Below are 19,661 nucleotides of genomic sequence, written 5' to 3'. Positions count from 1 at the left end.
ATTTGCTTTTTTTGCAACAGCATCATACTGTTGACTCTTATTTAGCTTGTGGTCCACTATAACCCCTAGATCCCTTTCTGCCATACTCCTTCCTAGACAGTGTCTTCCCATTCTGTACGTGTGAAACTGATTGTTCCTTCCTAAGTGGAGCACTTTGCATTTGTCTTTATTAAACTTCATCCTGTTTAATAAAGACAAATGCAAAGTGCTCCATTTGTTTAATCAATAGTACTAGGCAGAGTGGATGAGCACTTACAGCATCAGAGACTGCCAAACATATTTCTAAACCATAGTCTAGTCTCTTTAAAAATATTTGTTTTATGGGGGAAGGGAGATGAAATTTGTTGAAAAAGTTTGGGGGGGAATCCAGAAAGTGTCATAGGAAAATTGAGACCCAAATGAAAATCTTTCACACACATCAAAAAAAACATTTTGCTAAAACAAAAATTATAATGGAAATTTTTGATGGGCTAGCTGCATGCCCATGTTACAGAACACTGTCTAATGAAGGTGCTATCCTTTAGAGACACGGTGCCTGTTTTCACATTGTGTTTGCATTATAATGATACAGCTTTATTTGGAAAAGTACAAATTATTTTTGGATTGAAACAACACAAAATAGTCTCATTGCTGACAAATCTAGGCCCCAATTTAGGAAAGCAGCTAAGCACAAGTGTGCGACAATGTTCTGCACACGCTCAAGTACCTTTGTGAACAGGGGCCCTGGAGAGCACAATCACATTTTCAAACACGTCTCAGTCTCAGCCGTTTTACTGATTTCTTTGATGGAAAAAATAAAATTCTATTCCACGCCAAAAGCACTGTTCATGTGCCAAATGACAAAATTTATTCCTGGATCATATCAGTAAATTCTCACCAAAACCATCTGCTTGAGCCTACAAATATGGAGATGTGATCGTTTAGCCCAGTTCTATTCTGAGCGGAGAGCTGGCCAAACTCAGGGGCAATTCATCATTTCTTTAAAAGTTAAACAATTCCATGTGGCACTTGACAATAGCTACAAGCTCTTCTCCCTCCCTCCGCTCATGTAACTCAAAAATCCATTTTAAAAATCAAATACCACAGACCTTTTGTCTGGTTAGCTGGTGCCTCTGTTTACAAAAAAGGCCTATTCACATCTGAAAAATGAGCTTGCAGTGGTGCTCAGTGACCGCTGTTCATCTCTGCTTTTTATACACCCTGCAATGTGATGGTCCACAGCGAATAAGATACTGAATAAGGATTTACACAGTTCAAAGCTTAACCAGCCCAGGTGAGCGAGTTAAGAATCTGTTTTAGTATGTAGATGGCCTCCATTTCCCTGACATAGGAGCACCTCACCATCTTTAACAGATTTATCTTCCTCTTTATGAAGAAACACAGACAAGATCAGATCCAAAGTCCATCTAGCCCAGCAGGTCCGGCTTCAGGCCTACTCCACCAATTCCCCCGAATCGGGCCCTGCGTCTAAGAGGGCCCTGCGCCCAGTGAGAATCCCTTCCTTGGCTAGAGGCACCTTTTTAATTTTTACTCACCTGGCGGTGCTTCAGGTCTTCAATGGTAGGTCCTTCACTCGCTCTGGGTTCTCAGCGACACTTCAGCAGCGGGTCCTTCAGTGCCGCCGAAGACCTGGAGTGAGCAAAGGACCCCATCGCCGAAGTGCCACCGAAAACTCAGAGCACCACCCGGTGAGTACAAGCCCCAGGTGTGTGTTTGTTTTTTTTTACATTAAGTCATCGCTGCTGGAGCCCCGCTAAAACTATTCGAATTGGGCCCCACACTTCCTAAAGCCAGCCCTGTAGCCCAGTATCCCATCTCCGAATATGGGCCAGCACCAGCTGCTTCAGAGGGAAGTGTAAGATCCCCACAATAGCAGATGTGGGATAATCTGCCTCCAACATAGGTCTCATCCTGGTCTCTAATCATGTCACCTTGCTTTATGGCCTGAAATACAATGGTTAACATCCCTTCCCAAGTATTGATTATCACTAGTTATGACGATTGTGTCTATCAAGGGAACACCCCTGAGAGGGGATGCCTTGCTGTGACCCCCATTGGGCAGGTGGGGAACTAAGGCACAGGGAGGTGAAGTCCCAGCTCCTTGAAGGTGTTTACTCACCTAACTCCCATTGATTTCAAGCCTAAGTGACAGAGACGAAGCCTGTGAGAGCAGATAATGGAGCCTGGGTCTTCAAAAGCCCAGGCTAATGCTGTGACCACTGAACATCCTTCCCCATCTATTTCACTTAGAGTTTTCCACTACAGGTTTATGAATAATAAATACTGTACAAAACAACTGCATCTCTACCCCTGCCGACAACGTTAGGGTTGGAACACAGACACCAAAGCAGTGACATTCCAAGTTGAAGCTCAAACAATAGGCCAGATCCCTGCAGGACAAAGCTGGCAGAAAGCTGCTCTACCAGGGCAGCTGGGATTCCCTTTGATGGTACAAAGCCAGCCATCCACCCCCACCCTGACATAAGGTAGGAAGCGACGTAGCCAGAGTGCCTTGTGTTCCAACAATCCTCAGCCAGCGGAACAGTCCCCAGGGAACCATTCCAGCCAGGGTAACTTAGTGCAACCCCTAGGCTGCTCTAAGCTAGACCAGGAGTTGAATCAGATCATGAGATCAGAGAGGTGTTTTATAGCTACATCTCCACCCTTCTCTCTTCAGCTGAGACCAAACTATTAAGTCACCTATATTATTCTTTTGTGACATCATATCTCAGAATCCTTTGTTTGATCCAAACCAAACAAAAACAAGTCCCTCATCCTCACCTACTCCCCCAAAAAGACCCAAAAGCCCACATCCAAAGTTAAGCCATACACAATGATTTCTAAAACTGACAGTTAATGGAGCCATATATGGTAAAAGTAGAAATTTCCATTCCAGCCAAAATGCCTTCACCTTGAAGAGAAACTGCAGTAGTGAGAGCAGGAGCCAACAGCTCTGTAGCTTGTATGGTCTTGTATTCAACGTTGGTAACAATATTCCCATATCATTCATTAAAGGTGAGGTCTAGGACAGGACAGAGATGTGTACTTCTGTTTAAACTAGGGAGGGGGCAACTTCTCCTGGGTACACAGGTTCAGGGAGCCAATATTTCCAAATATCAGTTGGGAATTATGCAACTGCTGAAGAGTCCACCGGGCCAGGATTATCGGCCATCAGCAAATTGACAGGCAGTCCGTAAAAAGCCATGAGCATTGGAGCAAGTCTGCAGGAAAAGGTGTTTGGGATCATGCAGAGGACCCGAGGCCTTCATGGGCCCACAGTGTATATACCTTAATCCTGCCCTGACCTTGATCCAAAACAAACACAGCTGTGGAAGGCAGCAGGAAAGGAATACAGAAAAGAGGCAGAGAGCCGGTGACAGCTTGGGGTCAGAATTAAGGTGCTTTGGATGGCAATGGCTGTGCATTTCCTTACTTGCTAACATTTGGGTTTATGTTTAACCTCACCTGGCTCTCCCCTTGACATTAATGACACATTATATACTAACCCTCCTCTCCAGCTGAAGGAGCGGTTTTCTCTGGGACATTCATTCGCTTACGTTTTGGCCCAGAAGGGGGAGGAAAAAGAAAGCAAGAGATTATCTCTGTGTTACTAGTGTAAGGGGACTGTTGCCTCCTTACTAACATTCAGTGGGGGTGTTTGGTTGCTAGCTCCAGCACTAAAAAGGGAGGGGTCGATGGGAAATCAGGAGCCTGAGACTGATAGTCTCCAGGAACAATGTGGAGAGGCCAATGCTCCAGATCAGCCTGATTGACAAGGAGGGCAGGCTAATCAAGGAGACAGGATGCCAGATGGGTCCCCTCCTCCGGGTGAGCTGGAATTGTCTGAGTCAGATGGAGTGGGGCCGAGCTAAGCTGCTGGGAGCAGAGCTGCAGCCCAAAAAGCCAGAGCACAGCCCAGAGAGAGCAGACCTGCCCTGGGAGGAGAGCTGCAGCAACCAGAGCCAGAGGGGCCAGACAAGCAGCCCAGGAAGAAAGGTGAGAGCTGAGAGCAGAGTCACAGAAGCAGCCCGCAGAGCAGATCTGCTTTGGGAACAGAGCTGTAGCAACTGGAGCCAGAGAGACAAGAGAAGCAGCCCAGGGAGCTGAAGGCAGAGCAGCAGCAGCAGCCATACTGAGGCAGAGTGGAGCTGGAGCTGGGGCTGGAGCAGTCCGGAGCTGGGTGCAGTGAGCAGCTGGGGAGAGCGAGGGGGGACCCTGGGCAGTGGGTCCAGCACAGGGAGGCGCCTCAGCCAAGAGGCCCTCCAGGCCAGACTTGGTGGGGGATCATAACCCTGACAGGGCGGGGGTGACGCTGGGGAGAAGGGTCCTGCCACCCAGAGCCTGAGAGTGTGTGGCCACCGCCAGAGCAAGTGTCCGACCCACAGCGTCTCTGCAGCACAGACAGGGCCTGAGAAGGAGCTTGGAACCTACAAGGAACAGACTGTGAAGTGCCCTTACATTCCAGAGAGACTGTTTGTAATGTTCTGTGCCACAGAGCAGGGTGATGTGTTTTCCTTTAACCTTTCCCATTTTTCCTTATTCTTTTTTTAAAATTAATTGTTAATGAAATAACTTGTATTTGCTTTAAATTGTATGATGTGATCAGTGGGTCAGGGAGGTGCACAGTGCAAAGAGGGTACCCCAGAGTGGGGACACCTTAGCCCCTCTCCTGGGTGACCACAGCAGGGTTGGGGGTTGAGCCCCCCCAGGAATCCTGGGCCCAGCCTTGTTGGGGTTACAAGGACTCTGTCAGACAAGAGTGTGGAAGGGGAGTCCTCAAGGGCAGGGAGGTCTCTGGGTAAAGGAAGTGGGAGCGAGGACTCAGATCCTTTCGCTAGCCCACTTCACCGGAGTAGTGCAGAAGCCAGGAAAGTTCCTCACAATAATGGGACCATTCCCCCGCTTACACTAGCTAGCTGCATGCAGAGCTCTCCTAAAAGTGCAGAGGGAATGGCAGCAGCAGCAAGGAGCAGACAGGCACAGGCCTATGTACCACAGCAGCACACGCCAGATTTATGGCTCTCTCCTGTCACCGTCTGAGCTACAATTCCTGGACAGTGCTGCTGTTGCTTGGCGGCTGCAAAGGATCAGCACAGATGCTGGAGCTGATGGCCCACAGGTACAATGCACACAGAAGACACACTGTAATGCCACTAAGCCTAGTAGGTTTTCAAACCGACGGAAGGGGGAAAAGCAGCATTATTAAACTGCACTGCTAATGGAAGGCCTGTGCTGCGCGATTTGAGACCAGAAGGAGCTACAGATATAGAATAAGACTGGAAGGGCTCAGCAAAGTGCATGGGCAACAGATCCTCTCGGCTGAAAGTGGCTATGGCTCAGTTTTCTCCCATTCTTTGCCAGCTCTGTCCAGCCACTGGTGGCTGTTATATCTGCTCCTACACTTCCCATTACCTCTTCTGGATTCCCGAGAACTCCTGTAGCTGCCAGTGCTGTGAAGGGCAGAAGTGTCTCTGATCACTGCTGTTGGTCTCACGATGGTAAGGAGAACTCTGGCCATGCTGTTTTTGCTTTTCACTTCATTCAGCAAGCTTACCTCTCTGAATGCTCCCACAATCTGGTGCACATTGGATTAGGAACCTCCAGCCAGAACCCTCGGCTCCTGCACAATGGGTGTGTCTGATCCTGGAGGTCAAATCCTAGTGCTCTCTCGAGGCTTGGAATTCTCACTCTCATGCTGGCTTGGTGCCTCTTTTCCCAAATGCCCAGCAGCCACACAGCATCCAGTCTGATACTGGTGCTGCCATGCTACACTGCTGGTTCCAGCCCACAGCCATGCAGCGGGAGGCCACCAGCGCAACTGGATTCTGTGTGCTTGCTACTGCCCCTGCGTGTGCTGCTACTACTGCCAGTTGTCATGCATGGCAGAACAAAAAAATAATCATATTTGCAAATACAGTTCCTGAGTGCATGGGGAAGCCTAACTCAGACAGAGAGGAGAAAGTAGCCTAGGGCGTGGAATGAGTGTCTGATCAGTCTCTTATGAACAGCCCAGAGACATGTGAGCCAAACTGGACGGCCTCTGGGACCAAACAGGGAGAAGATAAACTAGAGGTAGCCAAAGTCAAAGCGTCTTCTGCACTGTTCGATTGTTTTATTGATACTGGATTAATTTATTATGCTCAATAACTATCACTGTTTCAATGGGAGCTGCAGGTTCTCTGAGACACTACATGAATGGAATGGTTGTAGTTTTCCACCACCATCTCTCTACAGTTAGCACCTGCTCAAAGAGATTCTGTTTGGATATTGCTACCACGCTGAAGACTCACTTCCTTTTCCTTTGCTTTCCCTCATTCACTTGGCAGCACACATTCACTTCGGGCTTGATCAGTCAGCGGGCATCTTTCCATTGGCTTCAGAGGGCTTTGCATCATACCCTTATTGCATTTCCTTTTGGAAGGTGCCTGGAGATTTCCAGACCCTGTCAAGTGCTATCAGTACTGAAGATCTCTACCCTAACTGCCCACCATGTATCGCTTGTTGTGTAACTCCTTATCACACTGCTCCTAGAGTCATCACCACAGATAGCCCTTTTCCTCTGACTTCCTCTTCATCCTCCCAGCCTCAGGTGCAGATGGTACTCATTTTCTGCCACGTATTTCAGTCTTGAGCTAGTCCATTCAGGCTTCTGGGTGTCATGTTGATGGATTTGGAGTCTGTATCTGGTGTTCTGCATAATGTTCCTCTAGGTCACCCTCTTTTTCTCTTCCCACATGGTGTCCGTATTGTCCCTTGATATGAAAAATGTGTTGGGGGCATCCTTAAAACATATCCTAAATATGTCCATCGTCGTCTTCTTGCCATATTCGATGCTTTAGGCTGATTTGCTCAAGAATGTCTGATGTTGTAAGAAACTCTTTCCAATGGACTCTGAAAGATCTTCTGCAGGCACTTTAGAACGAATTGATCTTATAAATTTCTTTTGTAGATGTCCATGACTCTGCTCCATAAAGGAGGACAGATGCGATGCCAATGTTAAAAAATTGTATTTGTGAGTCAGTGCCAATCATGCTACTATTCCAAATCTTTTCAAGCTCATACAAGCTGTTTGCTGCTTTTGATATCTGTTGCTTAACATCTAGCACAGTTTCACCATAATTACTCATCCCAGTCTAGACAGGTAAAATGACTTACTTCTTCCAGGGTTGCTCCTTTTACTCCAATGGTTGCTTTTGGGACATTGATAGCCATATATTTTGTCTTCCCCTTGTTGCTAAACAAACCAACTTGTTTTGCCGTATCTGCCAAAAGCTGGGTCTTTTCTTCCACTGAGCGATGTATTGCACTAAGCAAGAACTAAAGGGATACTAGGGAGTCTATTATTCTTCTTACTGTAGGAAAGAAAAAAATGCTACTGCCACAATAGCACTCTTCAATCAAGGCACAAGTCATTTCTACACTAGTACCACTTAGGCCTAAAAAATACCACCTCCGAGACACTTATGGAGGGGAAATGCAGGCTGTTCGCACGGAGCAACTGATCGATGGGACATGTTGATTGATTAGTGCTGTATGTCTGATGCAGAATGACCAGAACTCCTGACAGCAAAGTCACAGATCTATGATTAAAACAGGTGTAGCTGGATGTAAATAGTTTAGTCTATTACTGATAGTATGGGATACAAGGCAGATGAATTTGTAAGGCTTTCCTACGTCCATTTATTAAAGCAGGATGTTAGGGCCAGTCCTGAGCATTTTACACAAATGATTTAAATTCCCCAAACTCAATTTAATAATCAAATGAAACCCCTAAAATAAAACAAATGCAGTGTCTTGTTAAACCTTCAGAGGAAAGACAAGTTGCAAACTTGGAGTAGTTCAGGGAATCGATACATATAGGTGCAGTGGGAGAGCAGAAAAAAAAAATTGTGCCAAGCGTCTTTCACTGGAAATAAGCTGGTTTGTAGGGGATGATCATGGACAGTGCACAGCTGATGAGTAGGCCTATAAGAAAGGAGAACCCGACAAATGTTGGGGGGGGGCCACACCCATAAAAAGATATAAACAGCACATAGTTAAAATTGTATGAACTATTTTGGATGGCCCTGCAAGATTGATTGAAATCAGAGTGAAAAGTTGCTTCAGAGCTGGGTGAGTCAGATATTGCCACTATGCTTCCTGATTTGGAACAAACAAATTTCCTGTGTATCACCCCTTTATTTGAATAATATAAATCATGCATGTGGTCTGTACAATATCCTACATGTGACACAGAAAACAAAGTTGATCTCATATCTTATAGAGCAAGAAAGAATGAAAGTTATAGTTTAAGTATATTAAAACTCATATTTTAATTCACATGCTGCATTCAATTTATATTTAAAATAGATGCATCAAGTCCTGCAGTCCTTACTTGGTTTTTACCCAGTCCTTACACTAGGCAAAATTCCCATTTGTTTTAAACAAAAATTTGACTGAGTAAGGCCTGGAGAAGAACAGAAAAAGGGTATCAGGATTTTGTCCTGTGCTAATATTAGAGCTGGCCAGGAAATGATTTATTTTCTCTGCAAACATTTTTTTATTTCAAAAAAAAAAAAAAAAAAAAGTTTTCACTGAAATATTTTAGGTTTTCATCAAAAAACCAAAACTGTAGCTGGTTGAAAAATGGAATTCCCCTCTCAGAGGAAATCCCAATGTTTCAACATTTATTTTTGGGCTGCTTCTTCTGCATGGTGGTAGAGGAACAGTGAAATCAATACTGTGACTACAGTTGAATCTTGCGGTCTCTTGTCCATTCCAGAGCTGAGGGGGTAACTATGTGAATGGCTGTCATACCTTCAGGATGAGCATAGATTGGGCAATTGTTTATGATGTGTCTAACAGTTTGCAGTTTTTGTGCTGAATCAGCATGAAACATCAAAATAGCAAAAATTTTCACATAATGAAAAGCCGAGAAGAAAATTGATTCAGAAATACTGAAATGACAAATACAGACTTATTCAATGAAAAGCAAGTGTTTTGTTTTAAAATATAGATTTTGAACTTTTGTTCAGACTAGACAACTTGGCTTAAAATGACAAAAGCAAAATTTTCCTGTGGAGCAGACATTTTGAAATGAAAAAAAAATTGTGAATGTTCATTCAAGACAAAAATTTTCATTGCATTCTTCTGGTGCATATTTTCTCACAGGAAATTTAGGTGAAACTAGACAAACATTTTGGCCAAAATATATTTCTTTTAAATGGAGGTTTGTTTTTTCAACAAAACTCTGCAAAATTAAATGAAAACTGAAATTTTTTTGCCAAAAAATCTGTTTTGTAGAAAAGTATTGAGCAGCTCAATTAATACAGTGAGGGTCATACGTTTGTAATGTACATTTAGCCAAGTACTGTACCACTTCTACCACAGGTACATAGGATTCGGACAAGGCTATCCTTGTCTTTTGCACTGACAGATGCCTTTTAGAAGTGAAGAGAGGGAAACAAAAATTGTAACTCACAGTCCTCATTCCCCATCTACTAGCAGCTGTTTTAGGATACCCCTAGCCCCCATCAACTACAGTTCAGAGGAGAGCCCTTTTCATCTGCTTGCCATGATGCAGCCACATGGCGAAGAAGCATGGCCAGCTCCAGGCACCACCGAAGGACGCAGGTGCCTGGGGTTGCCAATAGAAAGGGGTGGCACTTCATCCGTTGTCGGGGCGGCACGTCTGGGTCTGCGGCGGCAATTCGGCAGCGGGTCCTTCAGTGCCTCGCTTCCTCTCCGGTGGCAGCTCAATCGCTCCACTTCAATCAGGTTTTTTCTTTTTTTTTTTTCCCTCTTCACCTCTTGAGGTGGCAAAAAAGCTGGAGTTGGCCCTGCGAAGAAGGGCCATAGCAGAATGGCAGAGCAGAGATAGATGAAACAGACACAGGGCCTGTGTCGATGCTGAAAGGTGGCACTGTCAGCGGCACAGTGACCCAGCACCCTTTGGTGGCAATGTTCAGTGCTGGCTCTAAGGGAAGCGTGCCACCTCCTGAATTCCAGGGGCCCCTTCCTAAAGCACATGAGCTTTCCTCGGGGGTTTCCCATCCAACTGGGCCCACAAAAGGCTCCACCCTGCTTAGTTCATGAGATCTGACACAATCGCAACCTGAGATAGGGACCTGTCTGTGCAACACAGGGACATTTTATGGCTGGGAGATAAATGACAGGCCTATCAGAGCATGCTGATTAACCCTACTTGATCTAGTTAATTTAGGAGGGATTAACTAACAAGCTTTTCCTTAATCCATGGCACTGCCTGCTCACAAACCCCACATGGCTCAGCCCACTGGGGCACACAACAAGGGAGCAAGATCACATCCTGGCCCCTTGGGATGGGGCGACAACTGCTCCCATGTAGAAGAGTCTTTGCTGCCTGCGTTGCTTCCTGACAACTGTCCTTTGTCAACAGTTAATAAGACTCATTGAGAGTGGCGGGGGAGGGGGTGTGTGGAATCAGAGAGATGCTGAGTCAGCAGCCACTACTCCTTTAACTGGAAAATTCACTCTCACATGCCAAAGAGATGAGCTTTTCTGACCCCGACAGTGCTCGCACCTTTCCTTATAACTGAGTTGCATCCTCTGAGGAAGGCAGCCATTCCACAAGAAATCACATCATCATCTAACTCCGTCAGGCATCTCTCCTCCTCCCCTGCTACCGATGGAGCTCGGTTCCAGAGTCTGAATTCCCCTAAATGCTGCATGACGTAACAGACCTACACTCGACAGCGCTCACAGCAAACACTGTTCAAAAGGCAAGAGCACGCTCCGGGAAAACAAAAACTCAGTGGTGAAAATCTCTCATCTCCTCTCTTTTGTGCCTGAGTCTCATCTTAGGAGAGTTGGTAAAATCCAGCCAGCTGCCTTTCCTGCCCAGCCTCTACGCGGATGAGCCCATAATGAGTGCTGTTTTCCAAATCAATAATTCAGTAATCTGAGTGCAGTGCTGAAGACAGTAGTGGCTCTTATCACCATCCAGACGCTGGGCTCTCCGCTTTCAGATGGGAGGCAGACAGCGCAAGGGGAACGGAGATCAGGAGTAACGGGGAGAGGTTGGACCATTAAAGGGACAGGCCCAATTTCTGCAGCCTTGAACCAGAGATCACTAGGCTGTCACCGCCAGGAGCCCACAAAACCAATGGCCACTGCCTTTAAGCAACCAACAACTTTAACTCTGATGCACCTGATCCTTTCTAAACTGACCCTCACTGGGGGCTCTAGACTGCAATACAACGCACCCTGCCTGAGCCAGGGAAACATGCTTAAAGATAAGCACATGAGCACTCGCACTGAAGTCAAGGGACTATTCATGTGCTTAAAGTTAAGCACGTGATTCAGTGTTTCACTGGATCAGGCTAGAGCTCTCAGCACTGTACAGGATCAAGCCCTACACCCAGAACGTCAGCTGCCTCATTCAGGGATCCCTTCCCCAGTATTCCAGGGGTGGTGTTTCTGGAACTGAACAGTCTGTTCAGTTGGCTGAGCTGGAATCAGCCTTGCAATCCAGCAGCAGCAGGACACAACTGCTCCTGCTCTTTTATTTCCACAGCTGCCTCCAACCCAACTCAGCTTCGTGTTACATTGAAACCACCATCAGATATTCAGATTTCTGAATACATTGCTTGACCCAGAAATTTGTTTTTGCATGCACTGGCCTCCAACTGAACCGGTATATCTAGGGGAGGCATTAGAGTGACAGGGAAGTGCAGGATGGGGATCTAGCCCTTGTCTACCTCCTGCATATTCTCTGGAGCTGTCCAGAAATCAGTAGCTTTGAGAGAGGTGCGCTCTGGAGCTCACTAACAGGGCTTTCTCTTTGTGTTCCAGCCAGAACTGTTCTTACTGGGGCTTCCCCAATCCAAAGCTCTCACACAGGGGGCATGCACCTCTGGGGCTGAGCCCTATTTGGAGAGATCCATAACTGGTTCCAAGGCCTCCCACTAGCCCTGGGCACAGGGGGAATTTCACCCTGACTGATTCACAAGAGCCCTGCTTCCTATGCAACAAACGACTGATGCAGAAGCACTGGAAATCCCTGTCCACATCCTGACACAGAAAACTAGTCCAGAGGTCACGTGACATGGCATCGCTCAAAAGAGCAGCGTTAAGGGGGAGCATCACAACTGGGATGGCATTTGGAATCAGCTCCTCAGCTAGTGTAAACCAGCTGTGCTCTGCTGAAGTCAGAGGAGCGACACTCTTTTATCCCAACTGGGAATCAGGCCCATCACCTCCAGTGGAGCAATGCTGGTTTACACCAGTCAAGCATTTGGCCCACTGTCTTTAGTTCTGGGTTTGTTCCCATGACAAATGACTGAGTGAGGAGTACAGGGCGCTCCATTGTTGGGCTTTATTAAGCAGCACCAGAGACAACTGTTGGTTGATGTCATTGTTCTGTGATGACAATGTCCTGGCTCCAGATGGCATCTATTCTCTGGGACCTGCTATTTGCCAAGGATCAGCTCTCCTTCGCTTCCTGGGTCTTACACTCTATCATCTCATCACTTTGGTTTTCTCTGCAACACAAAGCCCAGAGCAAGCACCAGCCAGCCTTGCATGAGGCAATGAATTTGTCTCTTGTGACAGTGCACCCCATAAGGCTTCATGGAAATATGCTTAAGAATTTATATATATGACACAACTGGAATATGTTTTATGCTACATATGCCATGTAACATATCTCTATAAAGATTATGACCTACTGAATTTATTCATCCTATTTGTATGCATGTGTCATTGTATTTGAAGTTATGAATATTGACTGTGTACTTGCTTGATTTCTAAGTAGCCTCAGTACAGCATTTGGTCAGCTTCTTGAGAAAGGAATGTGCAAATTAAGCGCCCAGTCAAGAAACACTTAAAGGACAATGAATCTTGGAAAGCTCCAATCCACCTAAGAAGTCTACCTGAGGACGTTCAGGATAACATGTGAACAATAGCTGCTGCCTGTAAAATTGGGTCATGCATGGACATGTGACTTGCCCATGTGACTCCAAAACTCCACCTTGGAATTGGACTTTGCATAGGAGAGAGGAGGGGGTCTCCACCCACAAGAGAAAATCTGCTTAAACCCCTGGGAGACCCCTCCATTTTGTCTTCAGCTGGCTCAAGAGATAGCCTTTCCACCCCCAAGGATACTTGAAAGAAACTGGAACAATGGACAGTAACTATAGGGGGTGTGAGTAATTGCTGGACCCAAACTAGAAGGAGACTAGTCTGTAAGAGGAAGCTTACTGGCACACAATGGAGGGCAAGATTGTGTCTGTATTCAGTTTTCTTACTGTATTAGACTCAGACTTGTGTGTTTTATTTCATTTCACTTTGTAATTAACTTTGTTCTGTCTGTTAATACTTGGAACCACTTAAATCCTACTTCCTGTATTTAATAAAAGCATTTTTTACTTATTAATTAACACGGAGTATATATTAATACCTGAGGGGGCAAACAGCTGTGCATCTCTCTCTATCAGTGTTATAGAGGGTGAACAATTTATGAGTTTACCCAATATAACTTTTATACAGGGTAAAATGGATTTATCTGGGGTTTGGACTCCATTGGGAGCTGGGCATCTGAGTGTTAAAGACAGGAACACTACTTAAGTTGCTTTCAGTTAAGTCTGCAGCTTTGGGGCACTTGGTTCAGACCCTGGATCTGCGTTGGAGCAGACTAGCGTGTCTGGCTCAACAAGATAGGGTGCTGGAGACCCAAGCTGGCAGCATCTGGCTCAACAAGACAGGATGCTGGAGTTCCAAGTTGGCAGGGAAAGCCAGGGCAGAAGTAGTCTTAGCACATCGGTTGGCAGCCCCAGGGGTTTCTGTGATCCAACCCATCACAGTCTATCATACAGTCCCCTTTTTGTATTATTTATTCTATCATGTTTGCTTTTTTTGTTTTACTCCATACAACAAAAAAATATTTAATTTTAAAACAAACGTGCAAATATAATGAATAGATGTTAATTCAAAACACCATCTTAATATTCAAAATAATTAAACAAATTGATGGGGGAGACTGAAGGATTGGGGAGGTTTGGGTAATAAATAGGGAGTCACCAGCTTGTCATGTCTGCATGGTAGGGACTGCATGTCGGTACAACTCCTAGCACAGTCTGGCCCTGAACCTGACTACAGCCTCTGGGAACTGCCACAATACAGCGAGCAACTAAAGAAGCAGCATGGTCTAGTGGGTAGGGCACTGGACTGGCAGACAGGAGGCACACATGCCAATCCTGGCTAGGTCAATAGCCTGCTGGGTGAATTGGGCAAGTCACTTCACTTACACATGTCTTTCCTGCCCACTGCCTCCCTTGTCTAGTTAAACTATCAGTTCTCTGGGGCAGCAATTGTTCTAGTCTCATTCAGGGCAGATGCTGCTGAAACATGAACAACAGCAACAGTGACCATAAAGAAAAACAAAACATTGCCACCTAAGCAGCAAAAGGGTAGCTAAGATGGGTGTCAAGGGGGTGGGAGCCAGGTCCAGAGGCACCTCCTCAATGAAGGTTGTGTGTGTATGCGAGTGCAGTCACCTATCTGCTCAACGATAGCACTGTGGAGAATTCAAATGTATTCAGGGCTTTCAAAACCAAGCGCACCAGCAGGTAGTTAGTCACTGTGTAGGCAGACAGTGTAAGGAACGCACACTGGGCATGGTGGGGTCACTGGCTCCCAAGCCACGGGAGGCGGCTACTGTTCACCATGAGCCACTGGACTTGGCAACAGCCCTGCTGAAAGGGGTAGACAGTGCCAGTGCTCTTTGGTGCAGTGGAAGATCCAAACTGGATCAGCAGGGGCGCAGCCTGCGCTGGCCGTGCAGTTGAGAGAACACCTTGGAGCCTCTGCTGGTTACGGGGAAATGTTATGTCTGAAAGCCATGTCAGGATTCCTTACACCCAGCAACCAGTTCACACCCAGTGTGGACAGCTGCCATCTCAGTGAATTAAAATGGAGGATGCTGGAGTTGTGGAGTCACACCCACCTACCCTAGGGCTGGGCTGGGCCCACTAACTGCAGACACCAGAAGAGAGACTAGACCCCTGCCCAGGAGCAGGGCTTTGTTCTCCTGGAATGGAGGATGAAACAGCCCTGACATAAAGCTGCTCCACCAGAGTGCAGACCAAGCGCAAGGTCTATGGGGCAAGAGATAGACAGTACAGGTGGATATCACTCTCCTGATGATATTTTGCCTCTTGTTTCGAAACAGCCTTGCCAGGAGGCCTCCTGTGTATGTTGGACAAGAGAAGTTATGATTGATACATGAGGTCTCTCCAGAATCTGATTCCACACTGGTACCAATGGAATTCTACAGCTATGGCTGGGGACAAATGGATGGTGGTTCAAGATGACCCCAGTATTTAGTCACTGGATGCCCCAGCCCCAGCTGATGCATGGCTGACAGGCTTTGAGGGAGATGTCACCAGCTCCCCGCTTCACCATATCTACAATAGTTTAGGAAGTCACTGTGGGTCTGAGTCCCCATTGCCCAGCCCATGTGCAGTCACTGACCCCCACGCAAAGGTCAGAATGGTAACATTCTATTCCCTTCGCATGGATGTGAAGGGCTGCTCATGGGGCAGGCCAATGGGAAAACAAGCCCTGTGGGTGCCTACAGAGGGTAGCACTAGTTCTAGGCACAGGTACTGGACACATCGGGGATTTGCTCAATATGCAGTAGGCCCAACTCTGAAAATTCCATAGACCAACGGGTATGTGGGGCCCACCACTAGAACCATCCTGCATGGTGGCTAGTACTTACTCACCCAGGAACCTCATGGGACACAATGGCTGTGTGAGGATGCAATACTCAGTGAAGCCAAAGGCTGCATGTTTGGCCCTTTAGTTGGCTCTGCCAAAGTTTCAGGTGCTGTGTGTCCTGGTGAAGTGAGGATCGCGGGGGCGGGGGGGGAGAAGCAAAGGCGGCAACTAGGCGGAAGGACTCCCAGAAAAACAAAGGAAAATAATTAGGGCTGAAATCTGACAAGCAAGCAACTTTGGCTGAACATTAAGTATAAGAAGGGAGGGTGCCCAATCAGCTGCCTACTGAGAACTTTATATCCAGCTGTACTTGAAGTTTCCAGCTCTCTACCTTCTACTTGTCCCCCAAGCCACAGGACCTGGGCCTCTGCTCTTGTCAGCTTTCTCAAGCTATGTACGGTCAGTACTTGGATGGGCAACTGCAAAGAAAATTCAAGGCTCACTGGAAGTGGCAATGGTGATTCAAGAGCAGACATTCCTCCTGCCCCCCGCACATGCACACACACACCCCTACATCTGAGCCAGTGGCAGCAGAGGGCACCAGGTAGTTGGCTGAGGTCCTGACCTGCTGGGGTAATTAGAAGTCTTCTGACATTAATTACAAGTGTTAGAATGGTGCTACTGTAAAGTGTGTGCGCATGTGCGCCATGATATCTGAACCAAACTTGGCATTTTAGAGGTTGCGTTCTGCCTACCTAAATCTCCTCTTCACTAAAACCAAAAACATTTGCTGTCCTAATCCAGGGGAACTGAATTGAGCCAGCACTCTGTGCGTTGTGCTGACACTGCTGCTATTAGCATTTGAAAAATAGTACCCAGCCTCTCTGATTGGGAAATAAACCTTTCCAAATTAACATGGCATTACACTGACGTCACTGCCAACCCTCAAAAGAATAAAAGCGTCAGCATGACCTTTCCTGGCATTTCAGGAAACATTTACCCATCCACCCCCCACAGAAGTGACGCCGGGGAGCACTGCTATAACAGGGACAGGGGAGACAAGGCTGAGCTGAAGGGCTGTCTTACAAAGTCTGCAGAAAAGCAGACCCGCTAGCTCCAGTGTGTATCATTTTGTCCATCCATCTCTGTTGGGGTTGATAATGAAACCTAACAATGACAGGTTAAATCCTATTTGCAGTGTTGTTGTAGACATATCAGTCCCAGGATATGAGACAGACAAGGCAGGTAGGTGATATCTTTTACAGAACCAACTTCTGTTGGTGGAAGGGACAAGCTTTCGAACTACACAGAGCTCTTCTTCAGGTCTAGTGCATTTTAGCAGAAACACCCAGCTGCTCTGTGATTGTAGGGGCAGCCTGCTAAGACTGATGCTGCTCCCCCCTGCAATCTGAGCCCTGAACTACTGCCAAGTATTTGCTCTCCATGAGGCTAGACTTATAGGACTGGACTGTGCTAGAACAGTCTGTTTCCCAACAGGGCTCAAGCTGATAGCTACAGGTGCCTGCATTTAAATGGTACCTGTAGATAAAATAAAAACTAGGAGTCTGGTGGACTGTTAGTTTTTAAGATGCCACTGGACTCCTCATTGATTCTGTGGATACAGACTAACACGACTACCCCTATAATACGTAGATAAAGTCGAATCTGTGGAATTATTTGGGTTTCTTTGGAGTGAAGGTGCTGTAGGAATGTCAGATACTAGGTTGTTGTTGTTGTTGGGCTCCCAGTGAGCAGACACACCCAAATTCACAGAGTGGGACAGGCAGGAATAGCATCTCCCGACTCTCCTTCATCCCAGCTACAGACAGCAACGGCAGAGCTGTGCCTGGCCTCAGCAGAAGAGAGAGGAGCCTGAATTCGACCCACTAGATATTCCCCAGTGCATGCCCAGGCACTAGCCATGCTCAGTGCACTCAGCCATGTCCACAGGCAGCCATGTTGTTCCCAAGATGGCCTTGAGTGACAAAGCAGGCAGCATGCTCTGAACCCTGACCCTCCAAGTCTGGAAGCATTCCCTCCCACATGTTTCCAGCCACCAATGACCCAGGGTGCCAGAGGCGCAAGATCATTCTCGAAGCTGGACTCTGGCAGGATAGGGCACGCTCCCAGCTGGGGTTTGTCCCTCTTCCCTTTGTCTAGGAGGATAAGGACATTCAGAACGTGGACTGTGAGCCATCTGACCTTTTCAGCTCAGGTAGCAGGGCAGACTCGAACCGCGGAATAGCACTACACACCCTCCCTCTTTCTCCTAACACCCAACAAATACACACGTGCTGCCAGCCCTACGACAGCAGCACAGCCCCAAAAACCTGCAAAATGGCCGACATCCAGCCACAGCTTCCCAGCCAAACTCTCTGCCCAGACCCTTGGGATTTTTGCAAAAGGATAAATGAAGACCTCTCCCTGGTAAGTAACATCTTCCCCCATGTGCATCGGATGAGAGCATCCACTGCAGCTGCTGCCTGGGACACTCCACATTCCACCATACAGGGCGACTCTAACATGTACATCCATCCGCAGCTTCCCTTGAAGATGCTTATTCGTCAAAAAGCCTTTTGGTCAGTGCCCCTACCACATTCCCAAGGCAAACTGAATGTGGAAGGCAAATAGACAAGTCACCAACAAACCCAGTGACAGACCTGGACAGCGACACGGACATTTTGCTTACACTCTCCCTGCCCCATTCTGCTTCTCTGGAAAATGCCATTTATCCCAAGGAGCCCAGTGTGGAATCAAACCCAGGCACAGGGTGTTGCTAGATCCTACGGAAGCCTGGATCCCATGACTGCTGCCCACTGGATGGCAGCCCCGGATCCAGGCCCCATGACTCTGCATTCTCTCCATCACTCTGGCACAAACAGGGTGGGGTGATGGTTTGTACTGAGGCATGGCTGCCTCCTAACCCTTCTCGCTGGATTTCTCTCTGTGATACATGCAGCAATGTAGCTATGGTGGTAAATAATAGGAAGCACCCAGGGCTGACGCACTGCCCAGGACGGGAGAGAGGATCAGGAGAAAGGGCTGGCAGAGAAGAGCCATGAGGAACTGCCATCCCTATTATTTAGGAGCAGATCCCAGCAGAATTCATTAGCCCAAACCCCTGCTTCAGGGACAGGAACTTTGGATAGGGCAGGCAGGTACACACAGCCTAGGGGTAGGGTGACCAGACAGGAAAAATCAGGACTGGGGTGGGGGGTAATAGATATATAAGAAAAAGACCCAACCATCGGGACTGTCCCTATAAAATCAGGACATCTGGTCACCCTACCTGGGGGAAGCATCCGAGAAGCAGGGGAGATGCTGGGAAGATACATGGATTCCTGATGAGCAAACAGCAATATTTATTTTTTACTGGAGAAGCAACGTTCTCCCCCTGCCACACCCGACACTCTGCATCTCCAACCTTCCCTTGCCTGTTTTCCACTCCCGCCTCGCCAATCCCCTAGGATTATACCCTCCCCACCCCACCACCATCTCCCCGGCTACTCCTGTTCTCGCCAAGGGTGGCAAGAAACCAGCCGCAGCGGGCATAACATCGGCTGATCCATCCCTGCTCCCCGCACCCACGGAGGGCTTGCACCGTGTTTGTTTCACCTGGGTGGGGCGGGAAGGTCTCATGGGGCTTATCTCTCCCCCCACTGCCCCAATCCCGCCGGGGGTCCAGCCCAGCCAGGGGACAGGGCAGGGTCCGTGGCCCCAGGGGGTGCAGAGCTCCAGCGCAGGGCGCTGCGACCCTGCTCCATTGTTCTCCCTGCAAAGGCGAGGGAGCGGGGGTCTGCCCAGGCTGCTGCCCAGCGGTGACGAATCCCAGCGGCAGCTGCTGGGGCTCCCGCCTCTCCCCGATGCACCTGCCTGGCCCGGGGCGGGAGGATGCTCTTACCTCGGCCGCGGCTCAGCGGCTCCCCGCGATCGGCGCAGGCATCAGCACACTGCAGCCGGCGCTCCGAGAGCTGCTCTGCGCC

General features: G+C 47.7%; 1 protein-coding gene across 12 annotated transcripts in view; it reads right to left on the bottom strand.

The window, feature by feature from the left end:
• The window catches only part of KIF1A (kinesin family member 1A), a 522,969-nt gene extending 503,314 nt beyond the window's left edge, over positions 1-19,655 (bottom strand). For all 12 annotated transcript variants that reach the window (XM_075068655.1, XM_075068656.1, XM_075068664.1 and 9 more), the window contains exon 1: positions 19,580-19,655. The gene's annotated coding sequence lies outside the window, so the exon portion shown is untranslated. The remainder of the gene's footprint in view (positions 1-19,579) is intronic.
• Positions 19,656-19,661: the final 6 nt, after the last annotated feature.

This window comes from Chelonoidis abingdonii, chromosome 8 (assembly GCF_003597395.2).
Source record: "Chelonoidis abingdonii isolate Lonesome George chromosome 8, CheloAbing_2.0, whole genome shotgun sequence".
Classification (NCBI taxonomy): Eukaryota; Metazoa; Chordata; order Testudines; family Testudinidae; genus Chelonoidis; species Chelonoidis abingdonii.
Note: the sequence above shows the minus strand (reverse complement) of the source record. Positions and strands in the feature narration are given on the sequence as shown.